Consider the following 21,124-nt stretch of genomic DNA (forward strand, 5'->3'; position numbering starts at 1 on the left):
TTATAAATGTGTCTGTAAGTCTGGCCAAGTGGTTGTAGTCAACAAACTGGCAGTGGATGCTGAGGTATTTCTTAGGATACTTAGAAAGTGTAAAAAAATCTAACTGATTCCAGCCTGCATACAATATACATTCAGTAGGGGCCATGTGTAACCTATCTTACTCTTTTTTTTTTTTTTCAATTACTTCATCACATCTTTAAAAAGTTAATGCTAATTTTTTTAAAAGTTAAAAAAAAAAATTATCTTTGCCTGTATGAAAAATGGGGAAAAGATGTGAAAGTGCCTATAGTGACTGCACAATAACCTGGTTGTATTTGCATCAGTCAGTATCCACCATGCCAGTGCTGAAAAATGAATGTGATCCCATGTGTTAGTCACACAGCTGAACTTGTGTACATGGCTTGGAAACCCTGTGTGGATAGGAGACCAGTGTTGCAGTGTGCTAAGCACACTGTAGCAGGAAAGCTTTAACTCAGAGGATGGGCCTATATGGATTCCTCCACAGCTTTTGCTATGTCCTGACATTTATGCGATGCCAAAGTAAAAAATAAATGACTGGTGTCACTGAATATGAAACTGTATTTTCCCCCAAACACCAATTTAGGATTTTTTTTTTCCCAAATACTCCTTGACCATACATGGGGAAATGAAGGAAAACAGAAATCAATTTATGCAAAACTGTCACTCATTCACTGGCTAATTCAGGAACCAAACAAGGCTCCCAGACATAAAGCATAAATTCAAAATAACCTAAAATGAGAGTGGAGTACTATTTCAGTGTAGCAAGATGAACCTCTCTTAGGGAACAGCGCTTCAAGGTCCAACCAGTTGTTCCAGCAGAGACTCACAAGCCATGCTCCAAGGCTATGGCTCTCAGAGTTGACTAGCCCAGATCGGTGCTGCTGCTCCAAGAGCAACTGGCCTCTATGCTGGCTAACTCAGGACTAAGCTCTGCCTGTGTCTTAGGCCTCACCTTTTATTGGCCCCCTGGTCCTGCTCATGCGCAGTGGGGGCCCACCCTAATTAGGCACAGGTGGGCTTGACACAAGCTCATGCTCACTCCCTGGCAATTAGTGGCACCTGGTTGCCTCATTTCACTACATTTCAGAGTTATCCAGATTCTTATGTAGAGACAAGTAACTGTGCCAGTGACTGGACATAACTACCAGACCTGAGGAAGATGTTGAACAGACAGTTCAGTTGATCAGACAACTGGGGTAGCTCCCTAGTACATGGAGCAGCAGTTCTCAACTTCTGAGCATGTTCTTCCAACAGCACCTAATGGAGCAATCCACCCAGGTCTGAGATCTGCATTTTCTTGGGATAAGGGAGCACAGCCAAGGCAGAGTATACTACAATATGGCAGTATGAGACTAGTGGTATATGATAGACTTAAATATGCATGATAGAGGGTGAGGAAGAAATAACTGAAGAAGGCTTTTCCTTGAGCCTGCAGATACAGTGATGCTGCTCACAGACAACTCCTGTTGCCTGACACTACACATGGGCTCCACTTTCCCTTGAGATAACGATGCATTCTTTACTAATGAATTTTTTCATTGTTATGAGACAAAGGTGAGCTGTGCTAGGTACACAGTTGAGAGCACTCCAGACCTCTCCAATGACAATGAAAAATCCCCATGACAGTACATGCAGCAAACATTTCTAGCAGGCATATATACAGTGCTGTCTCTATAATAATTTTTCAGCTTATTGATCATGACCCAAAACACATTGACACAAACCATGATATAAATCTAATGGTAAAAATATGGGTGAATCCTGACTTTCCCTGTGGATGGCAGCCTTTTTCCACAGTGATTTCCTATTTATTAGGCAAAGGAATTTCTGACTTCTAGAGGAAGGTCTTGAGGCACAACAGGTGGATTCCCAGTAAATAAGAACAATGGAAATCAAACTGCCGACTTCTCTGTTATATGTTCATCTGGCTCTTGTCCCCCTTGGCTTTCCCCACCCACATAGGTCTTGTGTGTGTGGCTTTACAATGCTCATACTTTCTGGGTAGGGAGTGACAAGTAGCAGAATTTACATCTGTTATCCCCTTTATAGGTCTGGTCTTCTCGTCTTTCATCCATGATTTGACCCTCTCTACTTCTAGAGAAGTGTTTATGAGAGACCATGGCTTTTGATGGTGCTTTCACTGAAGCTACTTTTCATTGTTGATGGTTTTCTTTGATAATCAAAGTCTTTAATGATAAGCTAATCAGAAGAAACAGCAACAATGAAAACAAGACTGATTGGTATTTGGATGTTAATTGTTTTCAGCAGTCTTTCCTCATACGTCTTCACTATACTTGTTCGATCCCTTTTTTGTTACCTCTATTTCTTTCCTCCGTACAAATAAATTTCTCCAAACAATAAATTTCTCTGAGTTTGTATGACATGAAGCTAACAAATAAGGTTCACATTGATGATTTTTAATTATTGAAATATCATTGTTGCACCTTGATTTTTGTGTTTTGTGAGGTTTAAAAGTTAAAGCAAGTTTTAAACTGTATTACATTCGAGTTAGTATAAAGATAGCTTCACTAACAATGTATGAATACTTCTTGTGACTGCTCACTGTCTGTCACCAATGGCCAACACAGAGTGCCTGCATATTTATATATACTGTGATGTTATAGTGGCACAGCAGGGTTTATAGATTAAAATGGTTTGTCAATTCATCTGCAATAAAGGTCAATTTATTTTTAAAGCTTTAAAACTACATACTCATTACATTAAATCAATATATATTTCATTTCACATCCATCAGTTTTTAATGCCTTCAGAAACAAGTACAACTGAGTATGAGTGCCAGCAGACACAGGCCAAAACTCTGACAGGAACAGAGTGAAAATCAAACAATCTGGACAATTTATATCACTGGGCCTATGTTATTGCTTCTCTTAGTGTGGACCTAGACTGGAAAGCAATACATGGTAATGAAACAAACAAATGACAAGAGCTTCTTGAATAAAGTTTCTTCTGAAATGCATCCACCTTATCCAGAAAGAGAACTGGGCAGAGAGTTTCCTATTCATTTTAAGTACAAAAATTCACAGAGATGTGATTCTCAGAAATACCTTGGTGTTGACCAGTTTTATCAGCTCATTCCATATGCTTCAGTATAGCTGTACTTTGAAGAGTGTAATTTTCCCCAGACTGTGTTCAGGGAATTAAGGTACAAAATCAACCAACTTGGATTTATACTCTGTGGGGATGCTGGAGATGAGTGGAGGGATGTACATTCTAAGTTTTTCACTTTATCTGGATGTGAAAAATTTATAAAATCTTACGCAGATCTCCACTGATGAGCAATATAATCCTCTGTCTTCTAGACAGTTTTCTAGCCTTTGTCATATAAAATGTCATATAAAACTCTCTTTCAGTGCAAAATCATACAGTATATTATTCCTTAAAGGAGGGCATCTCAAAGAATTAGGCAATGAAACTGCTTTTTGCAATAATTGCACAAAAATGAAAGAGCTAGAAGACAATTAGAAATTCACCAGCCAGTAAAAGCTATACATAAAAACATGAGCATCATCACTCCCTGACATGATGCTGCCTCATTATCTCTATTTCGTGGGTGCAATCAAACAATAAAAAGCTTCTGTTTTCCAAACTGTATTCTATCATATGCTATCTTTTGATCAGATCTCAGAACAGCAGTAATTATATTTATTTTATCTGTAATCTCTGTAGGTGACCCTCATTAGTGAGCATGTAAGGCCAGTGGTGGGTTTCAGATACTTTTTTCATTGAGTATTCTGTTGACCTTGGAAGAACACTCTGGCTCTTAAAACACTTTAAGAAAGTTATTAAGCAGTATCATTATTGCTGAAGGTGAATTGTATGGATCTAAATATTGGAAATTATAGATTTTTTTCACATCTTAGATGGATTTATTAGTTGTGTGGGTTTTTTTGTTTTAAATAGCTGCAGAAATCAAAAGGACTTATGTTAAGAAAGTAACAAAGGATTGGTTGTCATAACAACAGATCTCACTGAATGCAGAACCTGGAGTAATTTAATTAATTTTTCTCAATGTGCAAAATTGTTAAGGTATTTTTGTTCAACAGTCAAGAAATAGAGAAGGAAAATAAAATAATATATGGTATAAATATATGTTAAAGCCAATATCCTAATTTCTATCTCTTACAAAACTTTTGATTTCTGATCTCACTAAAGTATGTTGAATATAAATAATTTATTCTGAGAGTCTGTGCAAAGTTATTTTGGAAACAAAGAACAGAAAGGTCTGAGACTCCTAGCCTGAAGTTTCATTAATGCATCATGTGCTGCTTCAATTGAAGTCATGTATTTTTTTACCCAAAGGGTCTTGACTTCAAGTATTGACCAGGGGTCTTGTCCTGAGATCCAGTAAATTATCTTTACTGTATTGACTACACTGTATCAATACAAATCTGCCCTCATAGACACTGAGTAATCACCTAAAAATCTTCCTAATCTTCTATCAAATCTTTGCTCTAAGAACAATAATAAAAACATTTGAATTCATCAGGAATCATTGATTTCTGGCAATAAAGGCTTCAGGTATGCCTGCAGTTTTAATATAGCTTGTTTTCCTCTGTGACTCTTTTCCACTGAAAATTAGGCTAAATTCTGCTGCTGGACTCCAGTCAACATCTCAGCCAATAATCCACCTTTAATAATAAAGAAAAGAAAAACTGTGCTTGCCTTTTTTTTTTTTTTTTTTTTTCCATTAGACAATTTAATGTCTAAATGTAATGTCTAAATGTTACAAGTGAATATCATTTGTGACTGCTGTGCCAGATACAGGGCAGAGTGGATTTACCTGAGGGCAGCTTTCCCTGCTCTGACACTGCTGTCCAGCTTGCACTTCATGCTGTGTGACACAGCAGCTGGGGACAGTTTTGTCCCCAACAGGGGAGCCCTGAGGCACCCTGAATACTCCATGATATGTCCAGGCTTTCGGTTACTTATGAGCTTTCCAAGCAGTGAGCACACAGGTTGAATTTACTCTTAGACAGGATTCTGAGGGGGGTTTAGTTACTTTTCTCACGTCATCCACTTCTGTTCAATGAGTCTTCCTTTGCTGGCAGTGGCAGGTAACTGTGTCTCAGTGAGTGACTCAGGATGGTACCACACAGATGACTCAGCAGATCTGCTGTGGTGACTGCCAGTCCATCAAGGTAATGCACATTATTCCTTTCATCATCCCACCTCAATAAATACAAATCCCTCCCTTATTTTTTCATCCCCTGAATCTGCTTCTGAAAGTCCCTCACTTACAACAAGACAGGATGCAGTAAATATTTTTTATTCTGATTTTTTGTTGTTGCCAAATATACATTTTCTGCTTAAAACCTCAGAATCTCCCTCTGTGTAATCACTCATGCATTATATCACCTCATTTCATAAAGGGGAAAAAATATTTGAGAAAATAAAGACCCACAATTATCTTTGGGGAGATGTGGGGAGGGTGATGGTGGTGGAAAGCAGCTATCTGGCACAGGTATATTGTATGTAATTAAATAAACTGCAGCTTTATTGCAATAAAAATGCTCTTCATGAAGTTTAACACAGATGATAAGATAACAGCATATTCTTTAGTCTTCACTAAAGGAACGTCCTAGTTTAGTGTTCGGGGCAAACCACAAGCAGAATTGTTCTCTGATACCATCCTTCACCCGCCCAAGAAGAAAAAAGGAGAATAAGGAAGAAACATAAAGGCTGGAAGTTAAAACTAGAACAGGTTTATTGGAACTGTAAAAGGATTGTAACACGTGTGATGAGAAACAAATATATAAATATATATATAAAACCCTACCTTGATGATCACCAATACAAGTGTCCAAAGGTTCCTGCAACAGAGCTGACTTGGGAAGGGGTCCACAGCTTTTCCTGACACACAGTGGATTCAGACCCTGCTGAGAACATGGAAAGCTGATGGAAAAGCAGGAGCCTCTCTCCAAGATGTTGGAGAGGAGGAAGCAGCATGGAAGAAGGGAGCAGGAAGGGGCAAACTTCAGTCCTCCTGGCTTGTATGGCAAGTCCTCCTGGAGTATGGCAAGAAATAGGAAGTCTCATTGACCCTTCTCTGTTCTGCTTCCCTGGATCCCTCAGGATTCTAAACACTGCCTCAAAGTCCTTTTATTTATACCATAAAATTAGCCTGCCCCCCCTCAAAGCATAACAGGGAACATCAGGAAAGTGAACCCATCACCCACAGTGTAGTCTGTCAGATACAGAGCTTAACCACATGGGTCCAGGGATGCCCATGGATGATATTTCCAGTTTTCAGTTGATTCTGAACACTGACAGTGTGTCAATATTTCAGAGATTCTAGGAATATCAGTAGATACCCTATTTAATGCTGAGAAGAAATCAAGGCTCTTTCCAATACATAGAAGATAAATCACAGTACTTAAGCAAAAAACCAGTTATTCCCACCATTACTTCCTGAGACACCTCAAGCTTCCATGGCATTTAACACAGAGAAAAGGCAACGTTTGGAGGGAAAGAGCAGACACTGTCTTCCTATGTGGTTTGGTGTGGTGTAGCAAGCCCTGAGATTGACTGTGAGAGACAACCCTCAGCAGGGTACCCACTGCAATCACCTTCTCTCCACATCAGGCTGGGATGAATTTTGCTTCAGAATACTGACCCGGATCAGAAATTGGGCCATATTCCTTGGGGCACCTAAAGCTTTGGTAGTTATGATGAGATTAAATTAGAGAGAGAGATAAGAATCTCAAATATACGGTTAGAGATAGTTGTCAGATCCTGTCCCATCAGTAGGAAAAATCTTTATTCCAAGGTAATGAAGTAGACATCTCAAAGACAGGTATTCAGTTTAATTCAGGCTCTTGTAGTCAGTGTGGAAGGGCATCATCTCTTCCCTCCAGTTAGCGTAGGTGACTTATTCCTTGCAAATGTTGTCTCCCTCCATTGAGTAGAGACAAATATTAGGTGATTGAATTAAATCTTAAATTTGTATTGGAATAAATTTTAGTGTGGTAATTTGCATTCTAATGCTAATGAAAAAATGTACACCTTACTGCTTTACTTTTCTGTACTTGGTTGATTGACTTGAGTTACCATTTTTATTTGAATTACCGTTTATTTATATTTATTTTATACCATCAAATATTTGATACAAATAGATTGAATACCTGCTTTCTCATTGCTTCCAGTAGGGACATGCTTTCATATATTTCTTGGACTCACCTTCAATAAGGAAAATAATACTTTTTCAGTACCAAAGCTGACATGCCTCTCATTTTTTTCCCTCTATCAAACCAATGAATTGCTACTATCATTACTGTATTAGAAATTTTCTAAATTAACATTTACAGTGTTACATCTGCTATTCTTTTATGCATAACTGAGGATACTAATAGGTGAATTGGCACTACAAAGCAGCCGTCAATGGGGAATTTAGATGACAATTACTATATATTTAGTGCCATAACAAGTTTGGAGGACATCTTACACAAATGCATAATTGTATGTGTATCTGCTACTAAAATAAACCAGGACTCCATTAATTAGTTTTCTAGTCTAATTAGGGAGCATATTTCACCAACAAAACTGGAGGATAACTCAAAGGAGCACAGGTAGGTTGAAAACACTGCATAATTAATTACTTTGACTTCAACAGGGCATCTGGGTCACTATTCTGCAAGCAAACCAACTAAGCCATGGTGTAACTGATGTTGGTAATTATTATTTGGCTTACTATAAAACAGACTCACATTATTACTGCATTTCTTAGAGAAGCGTGCACATAAAATCTTAAGTCTTTACTATAAAAAGACTGATTTCTACCAGAGGACTTGCAGCTGGGTCTGGTTACTAAGAGGACAGACTAGGAGTGGTTGGTGCTGCAGTGTCAGCTCTGTCACCCACCAGTGTCATTCCACTACTGGAGGAACCAACTTCATTGCCAACACTCATATACACAAGTGCTTACATAAATTGGGATTTATTTGCACATGTTAAAGGACTGGTTCATGATCTGCAAGATATTCCTTATGAATGGTTTCTTAAGAGAGGTTATAAACTGTTTCACATCTCTCTTTAGTAATTTAAAAGGCAGAAGTTTAATTTCAGCTCGTTACCAACATGGTTTTCACAGCCAACCAGGGAGAAGCACTTCTAGAAGCTACGTAGCTGCCATCCTGACTTCTCTCACTGGAGATACCTATGTCTTGCCTTTGGCTATTAAGGCAGCTGATATGGCTTGCTTGGACTAGATGTCAAAGTATTTGAGGGCTGATGGTGGATAAAATAAATTCCCCTCTATGGGCATTTTCATCTGTTTTTAACTTTGTCCACTTTAATGATATAATCTGAAACTTTCAATGAACATTTTTGAAGTTCCAACCAAAAATGATTGACATGTCTAAAATGAAATGTACACAAATATATAATAGTTTCTATATTAAAAATCAGTTTGTCAAGATATTTTTACTAAATAGCTTAGGAAAAGCTACATAATATTTGGCTGTCTTAGCATCAGCTATGTGTCACTGAATGCTAGCACAAAAATAAATCTGAATTTCCTCAGTTTATAAATCCCTATATTGGCAAACTGGGTTTTGACATTTTGCTATGTTGAGTACTTACATTGTAACTATGCTACTTTATTAAAGGATTTTTTTCCACCCCATAAATCAAAATATTTATGACAGTTTTTATTACTTAAATAATGAAACGATATAAGTACTACTGGCTGGTTCTCAGATTTCTTAAGGCAGAATTGTGATGAATATCAGTCTCAGACACATGATTTCAATACAGTCTATATCATAGACTTTTGAAAGACATTCAACCTATAACAAATGATGTAGGGCTAGTTTTTACAATTAATTATCTTTGATTTAACTTTTATGTTTCAATATTAATCTGATTTCCTTCAGCTTCATTTTTCAAACATTGTATTTCATTATAGCTTTTCCTGTTGGATTATTACCAATTACTACAAATCTCTCTGTTTGGAGCTGTTAGATTATCTAATACATTCAACACTATTAATTTTCAGTTCCATATCCAAAGGTCCTCCTCATGTCTGTAAACTATAGAACTTGAAAATGTGATATGGCAAAACCTAACTATTTTTCCTAAGAATATAAATATTTTGTGAATATAGATTCTATTTTGTCTACAGAGGTAGCCCTAGGACACATGACCCATTCCAGCAGATTTTAAAATTTGTTATCCTTTGTGTTTCCATAAAACTGGTCTTTATTATATTTAAACTTCCTTTTCCATAAACTTCATTGTAGGTAGCAAATTAGTTAATGTGAGAATTATCTGTATTTCAGAAGCAGCATTTAATTCCCACATCTACATTTTAAACTATTTTCAGGTAATTACTGAATTATACTGTGTTTTTTAAAATCATAGCATCTTACAAATCATAAATGATTTGACAAAAGAACATAAAGCAGTACAGTAGCAAGATGTTACTTGCCAGCATAACAGTGCAGATCACCTCCTAAACATCAAAGAGTCTACATGTAAATCATAAAATATGTAGACAAAAATACAGGAACCAGTGACTTCTTATTCTCAAGTGAGTGTCCGAACAAGAGTAACATCCAGCAGCAGATGGAGTGGCTGTACATCCAGGAGGGATTCAAGTCATCTTCCTCTGTAGTTACTCAGTTTGTTTTGTGCATTTATCATTTGGGTTATGTATTTCTTATACAGGTGGATATTTTCACCTAATTTTGTCTATAAATTTTGTCTTACTTTATGCCTCTCTTTCATTTTCTTGAGAAAACTAAAAAGAGTAGATGAAACTGGATTTAGATGTTGCTGACCACTTGAGAATCCATGTTGTAGTTCTGACCTGGGTTCTGTTGATTAAGCTTAGAAAATAAGTAAATCTATGGATGTAATATTGTACAGATATTTAATGAGGAACTATATATTTAATTTTGAATTTTGGGACACTACGTCTTACCGGTACACTCAACTATATTTATGTCAGTCAAAAGACTTAAGCTTAAAAAAAAAGAACTGAAAAAAGAACTGTCTTGTTCCATTATCAGCACATCTAGTGATAATCCATATGCACAGTGGCCAACTCGGATCTGGCAGTTTCCTTTTATATATGAATTTACTTGATAGCTATTAATGCTGAACTCTGCAGCAGTGAGACATCCTCCTTAATTAAATGGGCTTTTATTCTCACCAAAACATATGACTTTAGGCTTTGACACTTTTCTTTCTTACCTTTAGATTTTATAAGACATCTGTATCATTACTTGAATTTCACGTACTGAGGAAGAGAAAATATTATTCTGCCAACAGTTTGAAAAGCAGCAGACATAGTACTCCTAAGTGCACCTTCCAGTCCTTCCTGACTGTGAGGCACATAGTTCTCAGCAAGAAACAAGGAAAGCAGCAAGCAGCAAATGGCCGAAAGCCCAGAAATTCAGAAAAACCTAAATCAGCAGAGATTTCTGAATTTATTGCCTATTTTATAAATTTTCAATAGACAGCTGATAAATCCTTCAGGCATTAAGCTATGTGCTATTTGATTTTATATTTATTATAAAAACATAACTTTTAAAAATGGCTTAAATCCATTAGGTTTACAGTATTAAAAAGATAACCTGAGAGTGCCACCTCTGTTACTGAAAAAGCTACTATTTTTTAACCTGTTTTCCTTGTGCAAAAATGTTCTGACAGATCGTCGATGCCAGCAGTATGGAAATACTTTAATTAAAATATGTGGGCTGTGAAAATGTAAAATATTGAAGAAGATAAAAAATGTGACCTTGTAATTTGCCATAATCTAAGTAAAAAATGGGCAGATTGCTCTTTGTATACCAATGCTCAGTTAGAATGAAATGTATTTCCATTGCACAGTGGCATGTTGCTCCAAAAAAGATCAAACCAGCCATGCTTCCAGTGCTATGATGCTAGAAGTAGTTTTTAGAGTTTTTCCCTGGGTACAGCACAATGCTAGCACAACTGCTTTGTTTCCATTTCCCAGAACCAGCTCTCTCAAAACTCTCTTGAAAGTTGAGACTACACAAGCAGAGAGAGCCTGGCACTGACTGGTGAAGTCTGAAGAAAACAGTGAAAGCCTGACACACAGTTTTTAGATTCATTGTTTCTCCTTTTAAAAAATGGAAGTTTAAATTTAAAGCAAGAGTAAGTCCAGAAAAAAAAGACAAAACATGAAATATTTATTACTTTTTGTTTCTATTTCTTGCAAGCCAGATATATATTTATTAAACTGTACACTTTAATATTCTTGCAAATTCTTTCTCAAAGATAAAATTTGCCACATATTCTTATTTAACAGGTCAGTTCTGCCAGACATGAGTTTATGCATACATTCATTTCCCTTTCAGGCTGTTTGAGCTCAGCCTGTGTACAGAGCCATCCTTTCATGTAGTAGAAGAGAGAAGGCCATGAGAAGGACATTCTGTGAAGAGGGGAAGGAAAGGGCTCTGTGTGCCTTTTTTTTTAAAAAAAATATGTAAGCCATCTACTTTCCAAATATTTGAAAGCTCAAACACATTACATGTAAACATGCCCATGACTGAAATGTAAAGCTCAGGGCAAACCCTAGCAGCCCCTACACCTGATTGCAAAGATGCCAGCAATATGGACTGTCATGTAAATTTGGCTTTGAGTTTTACCAAAAGTCTGCTTTTCTGTGTAATTCATGCTCAACAAAGCCTTATCATAAAACATAAATATTTGAAGCAGACACAATCTGAATTCTTGGTTCCCATTTTTTGAAGAGAAGTATGGTGAGAAATAGCATATAAGATTGAGATGGAGCTGAAAAGGGAACAGAAAAACTGTGAAACAAAGAATGATAAACAGCATATGTTTAATGTTTAGGATGGGTCAGTATCAATAACATTTGATATTCTAATTCCAGTAAGAGTGTAGTGACATAAACATGGTTCAGCATCTGTGGCACAGAGGAACTCTGCTGTTCTTCTGTTTATCAAAAGAATTAATGAAGAAAGATGTTCCTCTCCAAGCTTTACAGAAGGAGAAGCAGAAATGAAGTGATGGGGGCATGGCCACATTACATTATGCCAGATTCAGGATTAATATCTGAGTTTTGAAGTGCAAGAGTTATATAGATGTCAGAAAAATCTAATTATTTTTCACAATCCAACAGTGGTGCAATGCTAAAGAACAAGAGAGAAGATCACAATAACAGTTTTTTCTGTGTTGTTTGGGTTCAACAACAACATTGGAAAAATAATAACAAAAAACTCACAACCCATCACAAGAGTGGAATGTTTATTGGAAAAAAACTAAGCAAACAAAAACAACAAACAAACAAAAAACCCCAAAACAACCCCCAAATCCCCCCAGTCAGTTTAAGTGGAATGTGTCAGCATCCCCCAGAGTTCATATTAAATTTCTTTAAAGAAAGGCAAAGTAATGTGCAGCAGGTGCACAAGAAGAAGTCCCGTTTCTGGGACTCAACAGTAGCATCCGTACTGATGATGCTGCACGAAATCCAGGTGGGAAGTGATAGGAGTAAAACTGTCTGAGTGAGCAGAGGAGGTGGCAGGGGATTAGCAATACGAGCAGTCCAAGAAGCACAAAGATAGATTAAAAGGAAATGCTGAGGGATGTTCTAAAACCAATCCTATCAGTCCCATTAGCAGTTAAAGATATGTCAAAGCACCTTGCTTCAGCAGCTTGGAGACACAGCCATGTTAGTCATCTGTGCAGAGTCCTCTATATTTTGGTGTTTTCAATTACTTAAACTCTGCTACATTGAATTATATTTTGTACACATGATCTTTTGGATCCATTTGTTTGAATAATATCCTGGCAATCCAGGACATTCAAAGATTTCTTTTTAACAGAGCATGGCATCAAGGTTAAGGAGTTCTGCAAAATGATGGTAATAGAAATAGACCAGTCATCTCCTTTCCCAGTGAAATTTATTCCTTTTTTCAGAGCATAGCATTGAAGGATGAAGCATGATGTTAAGGTATAGAAGAGACATAAAGTCTGTTTCTATCCCTGTCACAGTCTTTGCCTACTACCCAGGGAGTTTACATATAAAATTCTCTACAACATAGCATGTAATTTATGGTCCTCTTTACTGTTTCCAGAACTAGAGCAGGGTATCTCAAAATCTAAATCTGACTTTTACTTGAAAAACACTTAGGGATTCAGTTCTGCATGTCTGATTTGCCCCATCTGAAAATGGGAGATGTTATTTTTCCAAAGGCAATAACTGATTAAGTGCTTAAAGATTAAGAAACAGAAATGACAAGTGACAAAATGCAATTACACTAATTCAAAGATTCTTTCTATGAAAAAGTCTAATACTTGTCTTGTTAACATTCCCCAGCTTTATATTTAAATATAGACTTTCCTAACTCTGCCCTATTTAGGAAAAGAATCTTATATAAAAATTATAAGGTAAAAATTACTGTGTCTGATCCAATGGCTACTTCTCTGCAGTCAGATTATTCCTCTTTCAAAGTCTATTTAGGCCTTTTTTTTGGAGAGGTGTTTAAACAGTAGCACTTGTGAAACAACAGAAAATCTTAGTCAACAATATTTAATGAAAAAGGGTCTTTGTACATTGGAATGAAACATGTGGAAGGTAAAATGTCAGTTCATATTTAAACACCCTAAATATAATAGATAACTTCTGCAGTGTTTCCTTAGCTAAAATTTCTGTGAAGATGGTTCAAGTTTGCTAATTTTTTGAATTTCAAGGTATGAGTTTGCAGAAATAACACTGAAGTGTCAACTGCAAAGACTGCATAATTTTGGTCATGGCTTACACTGATTTATTAAACATGGTACAGTTTTGGAGCCTTGTAACTCAGAGTAGGAGTGGAGGATGTCTAGAAAAGATGTCTGACACCATTTGCAAAAATTTATATTTACAAAACATTTATAAAGGTATTAGCTCATTTTGCACAGATGTTTTAAATGAGAAAGGATGCATTTTATACTCCAGCATATTAACTTTCAAAGATCTGCTTTCAATAATACAGCTTTCTGAAGTAGATAATGTCAATAACTAGGAATTATTTACTCAAGTCTTCTAAGCTCTCTTATAGAAAGAGATGCTAGAAAATGCTAGCAAACTCCTATATGAGTTTGCTGGACACAAAATGTACTGTGGGGATCTAATTTTAAAACAACACAAATATACTGCTCTCAGCTTTTATATCATAAACTATTGTTTAAAACACTTGTCTTGAATTAAAAAAGAGGTTGAATTCCCTCTTCAGCTCTGAAGGGATTCAAAGCCAGGATACTTCAGTCACTGGTAACTATCCTACGTAAATCCTATCCATTAGGTGAGGTGAGTACACAGACAGAACTAGACAGGATTATAGCTCAAAACTTATGAACAAGGTACAAGGTGTGTTTGGAATTTCCTGTTCTGGATAGAGTGTCTGCAGGATGAGTAGGGGGTAAGGCTGTATTCAAGAACAGTTGGTTAGTTCAGAGTTGTGCTGTTGCAGTCTTAATGTCCCACTGTGCAGCAATATGTTATTATTTTCTGTGTGTCACAAATGTGAGTAATCTTTTTACTATACAAGTGACCATTCTTAGTGGGAGGGGGATAAGCTAACACTCTCTGGGCTTTCAATCAGGAATGATTGACCCAAGGTAATCCTGCACTTTAAAAGAGGCTTCAGATCTTTGTACTTCAGATCTCTAAGGGCTAATGAAAGTATTTCTATCACCAAGTTTCTTCTCAAGCAAATGCTTTACAGAGTAATTGTTATATCTTCAAATAAGAGCCAACATATCTTGAAACAGCAAGGCCTTACTAGTGCTTTTGCCTCACTTCTACATAACACAAGAGGAGAGACTTCAGTTTCTCACCAGTTACCCATTTTTTTAATGGCTCAAATATCTTGAACAACATTTTTGTAGGTGCCTCATTCTTTATGAAAATGGAACCTGTGGCCACGTCTGTACCAGAACAGGAAACATGCTGCTGAATTGCTAGCAGAGTCCATGGGACAGCTGCGGCCCATCTGAACTCATGTGCTTCCAGACCATGGTTTGTCACAGTTCAGGAGTGACATGGGACCCAGGAGCATCCAACAAAAGCAGACTGGATGTAGATGTCCTGTTTTGATAAGTAAGGTGAGCACAGTTGCCTGAATGCAAACCATGATCTTCCAGTTAGATGAAGTGATAAAGGTGCTCCCTTTATGTTCTCATGCTATAGAAATGCAGGTGAGCAAAAGATCTCTTTCAAGGTGGCCAAGATGCAAAATTACAGTTATGCAATTATGATTTTGTCCTTTGGTACATCTAGCCCAAATTTCAGCCCAGTGAGCAGTTGGTTCCATGAATGAGAATGAGCTTGAATCATTCCTGTAAGGCCTTGTGCCTTCACACAATATGCTGTTGACAAAATTTCTTACTCAACTCCTTTTGTACTGGGAAATGATGATTAGAATAAATTATCTGAAAGTGGTGAATTCATGTAGTGATTAACACACTGCTCAGTATATCTCTAATGAAAGCCTGCTTCAACAAATTGCCTAAGGCAATCTTTTTTAGGCTTCCTAAGGAATAACAATGAAAAAAACCCCAAACCAAACAAAGCTCAATTAGTTTTAGCCCTCATTAGAAATTCTTTTATCTAAAAACTCTCTTACTGGCAGTATGTAATAAGCAGTAATAAACACATAGATAATTCCTTACTAAATTTATTAAAGGCTGTTTGTATATACTCAGTTTATCAGTTCCATAAGGACTCAGCACTTTCTTAAGACATGCATAAATAATTTCAAAGGAAGAGATAATTTTTGTCTTCAGAGTGGTCAAAACAAAGCCTAAGGAGCTGCTAATGTGTTTCTAGTAAAAATACCTTTTAAAAAATTAAATTGAAGTTTTAAAAAGACAATTAAAACTTGCTACAGTGTGGAAAACTCCCGATGTATTTTATCTCCTAGACAAACTAAACATCATCTTGGCAGTCTTCAATGCCCGAAAAAACAGAGCAGCCATTTGCAGCAATTCCTCCAGCCATCAAGTATTTCACACAGAGGTTCTAGAAGCTAGAAGGTGTGGCTATATATGTAGCACATTTTATATAAAAAGGAAATCAAGCTGTCAATTTTTCATCTCAAAGAAAAAAAAACCTAAACCATGGGTTTCAAAGTTAATCAAAAGATGATTTTTTTTTTTTTACTTTTTTTCTTGTAAAATGCTGAAATAAGTATATTCTATCAAAATATAAATTTGACAGGAATGTTTTTAGATTAAAGATTTGCTGCACAAATATGCTCATTTGGATCTCAGCACCTAGCTCATTTAAATTCTCAGATCTAGTTGAAACTGCAGTGGTTTTAATCTCCCATCTGCCTTCAATTGCATCAATCATAAAATACAATCAATTCACTATGTCCCATTATTAATATAAAGTTTATAGAAGTTGATTTTTCTTTATATTATATTACCCTAAAGATCAGGAAGAACATATTCTTTCATCTTAGAAAACTAAATATAGTGGGGATGTTTTTAGATCAAAGCCTATGTTTAACATGGGAAACCTTCTTTCATAGTCCAGATGAGCATCAAAAAAAGCAGTGAAAATACCATCCTTGTTCTGAATTTCATTGTATGATTTCAATAGTTTAAAATAGTGATGTCTTTAATCTAACTATTTATGGGATTATGTAAATAAAACAAATAAATATGTGAACCTAGGGCCTAAATTCCTATATGTCCATCAGAATGTACCTAAATGCCTACTAATAAAATATACACATGATCTGGACCACTGTCATTATAATAACTGTAGTATCTTCCCTTTAAGGTTCTTAAAACTTTAATTATCATTGATCACATTTTTAAATTTTGTATTACTATAAGATGGGTAGAATGCACTATTACTACTACACCACAACCACCACAACATATGGTATGGAGAAAATATTGTAGAACTGACTAGTAGAACACATTTTTTCAGTTATGGGTTTTAAATCACACATCAATCCTCATTCAATATACTTCAAGTTCCAGTTCAGTTTTGATAGCTAAACCATTACCTCAACTATATATTCTGATTCTAATAGACTTTATAAAGGGCTATGTGAACAATCTTTTCTCAATAAATATTCCTTGTATCCATGCTATTCACATGAGACATTTTGGCCAATGATGTTAGCAGTGATGCACTCTGAAGAGGCTTTATTATTTTCATGCTTATTACAAGTTTGCAGTTAGTGATGCTATTAAAAGATGCTTAATTATGTTTATATTCATTAGAATTTTTCAAAACTGGCCCTTCTCCCATTATTAACAATTTATAATTTCTATTATTATTTTTCATCCAGAGGTCTGCCTCACCAAGATGAAAGCCCTTGCAGAGTCACACTGTTCAGCCAGTTCTCCAGAGGTGTTACTGGATGATCATTTGGATGAACCTATTCCAGAAGGAACCATAAGCATTTTTTTACCCTTGAGTTTTTCTCATAAATTCAAATAATATTCTTCTGACTCTCACACTGTTTAGACATTAATAACTTCTTTAGATAATATTTTTATCTATAATTCTGATAGACAACACATAAACAGAGCATTACACTGGGGATAATATTGTTACACATCCCTGCAAATTTATGCTTAATTGCTGATTGGTTTTATGGTGCTACATAATTATACTTCAAAACACAATTTCCATTTAAAAGTCTGAAATCCCATGATTCTGCCACAACTTCAGGATGTGCCATTTCCTAGTAGTCCCTTCTCAGTCCCACTTGTGACAGTACCTGTGCCTGTTACAGAAACCATTCAAGAGGAACAGCAATATAAGAGAAATGGTTTCATTTTATTAATGGAAAAAAAAATCAGAGAATTATACAGTCCATTAATTTTATTGGTTCTGGTCTGATTGAAAGTGGGAGGGCTGTGCAAAGGGACCAGGACAAGCTGGATCAATGGGCCAAGGCAAACAAAGGGGGGGTTTAACAAGGCCAAGTGCCAGGTCCTGCACTTTTTTCACAACCCCATGCAACACTTCAGGCTTGGGGAGGAGTGGCAGGAAAGCTGTCAGGCAGAAAAGGACCTCAGGGTGCTGGTTGAAAACCTGCTGAATATGAGCCAGCAATGTGCCCAAGTAGCCAAGAAGGCCAACAGCATCCTGGCTTGTGTCAGGAACAGTGTGGCCAGCAGGAAAAAATGATTGTGCCCCTGTACTTGGCACAATCCTGAGCTGCATCTCAAATATTGTGTTTGGTTTTGGGCCCCTCACTACAAGGACATTGAGCTGCTGGCGTGAGTTCAGAGAAGGGCAACCAAGCTGGTGAAGGGTCTGGAGAACAAGTGCTGTGAGGAGAGGCTGAGGAAATTGAAAATGTCTAATTTGGAGATAAGGAGGCTGAGACCTTATTGCTCTCTACATTTACTTGAAAGAAGGTTGTAGGGAGGTGGGTGCTGGACTCTTTGATCAAGTAAATAATGATAGGGAGTGATGGAATGGCATTAAGGGAAGTTTAGATTGGGTATTAGGAAGAATTTCTTTACCGAGAGAGAAGTTAGGCATTGGAACAGACAGCCCAGGGAGGTGGTGAAGTCACCATTCCTGAAGTATTTAAAACCCACGTAGATGAGGCACTTCAGGAGGTGCTTTAGTGGGCATGGTGATATAGATATAGATAAATACATTTTATTTGTTTTATTGAGGGAGGGATGTTGATGGTTAGATGTGTTGATCTTGGAGATCTTTTCCAACCACGACAATCCTGTGATTTTGTGAATCAGGACACCAGTGATTATTCTGTCCTTGCTCTGGGGACAGCTAGGCTGACTACAAGGATATAGGTGTACAAGGATACAAGGATACAATGTATTTTAATTTTCAGTGGGTGAAAAAGAAGTAGACATATGAAAGATTAAAAAAAAGAAAGAATGACTTTACAGTATGCCAGAACTTTAACTTTCTATGTTCTGTCTTTAGCCAGAATTAGTATTGTCTTGACTAAGCACTGGGGAGAAATTCCATGTGTTTCTTTGTTAAGAGGAGATACAAGGGAAGCCAGTAGTCATAGCCAAAAATCTAGGGATGCAAAATACAGAATATGGAGTTTTCCCAGTCCTTTATTTTATAGTAAAACCACCTGATTTACAACATACCAAAATCCCTGATATTAGAATCCCCAGCTGTCTAATGGATGTTAACAATGTTTAATATACTATCACATATAAGGCCTTTCAGGAAAGAAAAAACTCAGTGCTTTCATATGTAACTGCCAAAATCTCCAGCTTCTCAGTTGGGATATCTAAGCAGCCCCACAGTACAAATAATGTAATTTGAATTTCATGGGAAAATAAACAGCCAGAGCTGAGGGACTGGGATCAGCTACCTCTGATTTCCTGGAGGAGGTACTCCAAGTTTTATATACCCTAAGTTACCCCCCCAAAATTTTGTAATGGTGAGAAATAATTCTAATATGAGTCCAGTACTATCTGTAGTCCCATAACATTTAGTTCTAGTTTTCTCTAATTAAAGCAATAAGTTTTCTTAATTGTATTAACATTGGAATGTTAAACCAAAATTTAATTAGTAAAATCTAAAGCAATGAAAAAAAAAATTGTTCTAATTACCAAACAATGCTATAATTTAATTCCAAAAGCTATAATTTAGCCACATCCACGGCTATGTTCAAAATTGCATTTATATATATATATATATATATATATAAAAGTATTGGTAAAACAATAGAAAAAGGAATAAAGCTAAAAGAAGGCATCAACAACATCTCAGATTTTCATCGCCTGCATTTATAGGGACTTGCAGAGTCTCTTATTTGGGTTTTTCATTTACGAAATAGGAAAAGCCTGTCTCAAATGAACAAATCATCACTAGAAGTTTTAAATCAAAGTGCAATAATACAGACCATCAGCACCTGCTCATCCAGGATTTTTCACTGAAATAGCAGCTCTTCTATGAGAGAGTTTGCTTGAGCAAACCACGCTGGGTCCCCCACAGAATCAGAGAATCAGAGAGTGGTTAGGCTGGAAGAGACTTCCAAGATCATCTAGTCCATCCTTTGACCAACACCATAATCTAACTACTAAACCATGTCCTTAAGAACAAGGTCCAAATGCCTTTTAAATACTTCAGGGATGGTGACTCCACCACTACCCTGGGCAGGACATTCCAATTCCTGACAACCCTTTCAGTGAAAAAATGTTTCCTAACATTCACCCTAAACCTCCCCTGGCACAGCTCCCATCCATCCTCTCTGGTCCTGTCACAGTCACTAAGGAGCAGAGGCTGTTTCCCTCCTTGCTCCAGCCTCCCTGGAGGTAGCTAAAGAGAGCCAGGTCTCCTCCCAGCCTCCACTTCTCCAAACCACTACTACTAAACCACTCCAGCTCCCTCAGCTGCACCTCATAGGACTTGTGCTCCAGGACCTTAATGAGCTTTGTTGTCTTTTATTTGCCTTCGTTGCCCCAGTCCTGCCCAAGGCCAGGGACTCCATGTCAGCCCCACCAGCAAGGACAAAGGGATGGTTTCCAGCTCCCCACCAGCAGGGAGCTCCCTGCCCAGCCATGAGCCCCCGGGTACCAGCTCCCCCACATCCCTGCATCCCAGCCTGTACCCAGAGAGGGGCTCAATGCCCCTGGCTGAGGGAGGGACAGCCCCTGGCTGCCTGGCCCTGCTCCCCCAGGGAACCCCACATGGCTCCTGACCTTACTGAGCCACTAACACATGGCCTGTGGTGACTTTCTGTATATCCTGTACTGTGCACAGCACAGGCACAGCCTGTAGCAGAGAGCAGGGCTATGGTGGCTTTGAGTGAATGTTGCAATATCAAGAAAATACTTTATTATCTTCCTTCGCCACTCCCGGCCCCAACCCCACCTCAGTTTTGCCACCTACCACTACCTGTTGAGGCCAAGTACAGTCTGGTTGACATATGTTCAGTCTGCTCTCAACATGTTGCTCTTGTTTTAATATAAATTGAGCTCACCAGTGCAATTGCATTGCCCTGTCCCAGATAGGTCTGCACAGCCTGTTCTGAAGAGTGAGGGTTACTGAAATGCTGTGTCTCTGGTCACCTGGTACTCATGCATTCAAACAGAAAAGGAAAGCTCTGAAAAGGTCTGCTTTTCAAAGACTGTCAGAAGTTGA

Source organism: Calypte anna, chromosome 3, assembly GCF_003957555.1.
Source record: "Calypte anna isolate BGI_N300 chromosome 3, bCalAnn1_v1.p, whole genome shotgun sequence".
Classification (NCBI taxonomy): Eukaryota; Metazoa; Chordata; class Aves; order Apodiformes; family Trochilidae; genus Calypte; species Calypte anna.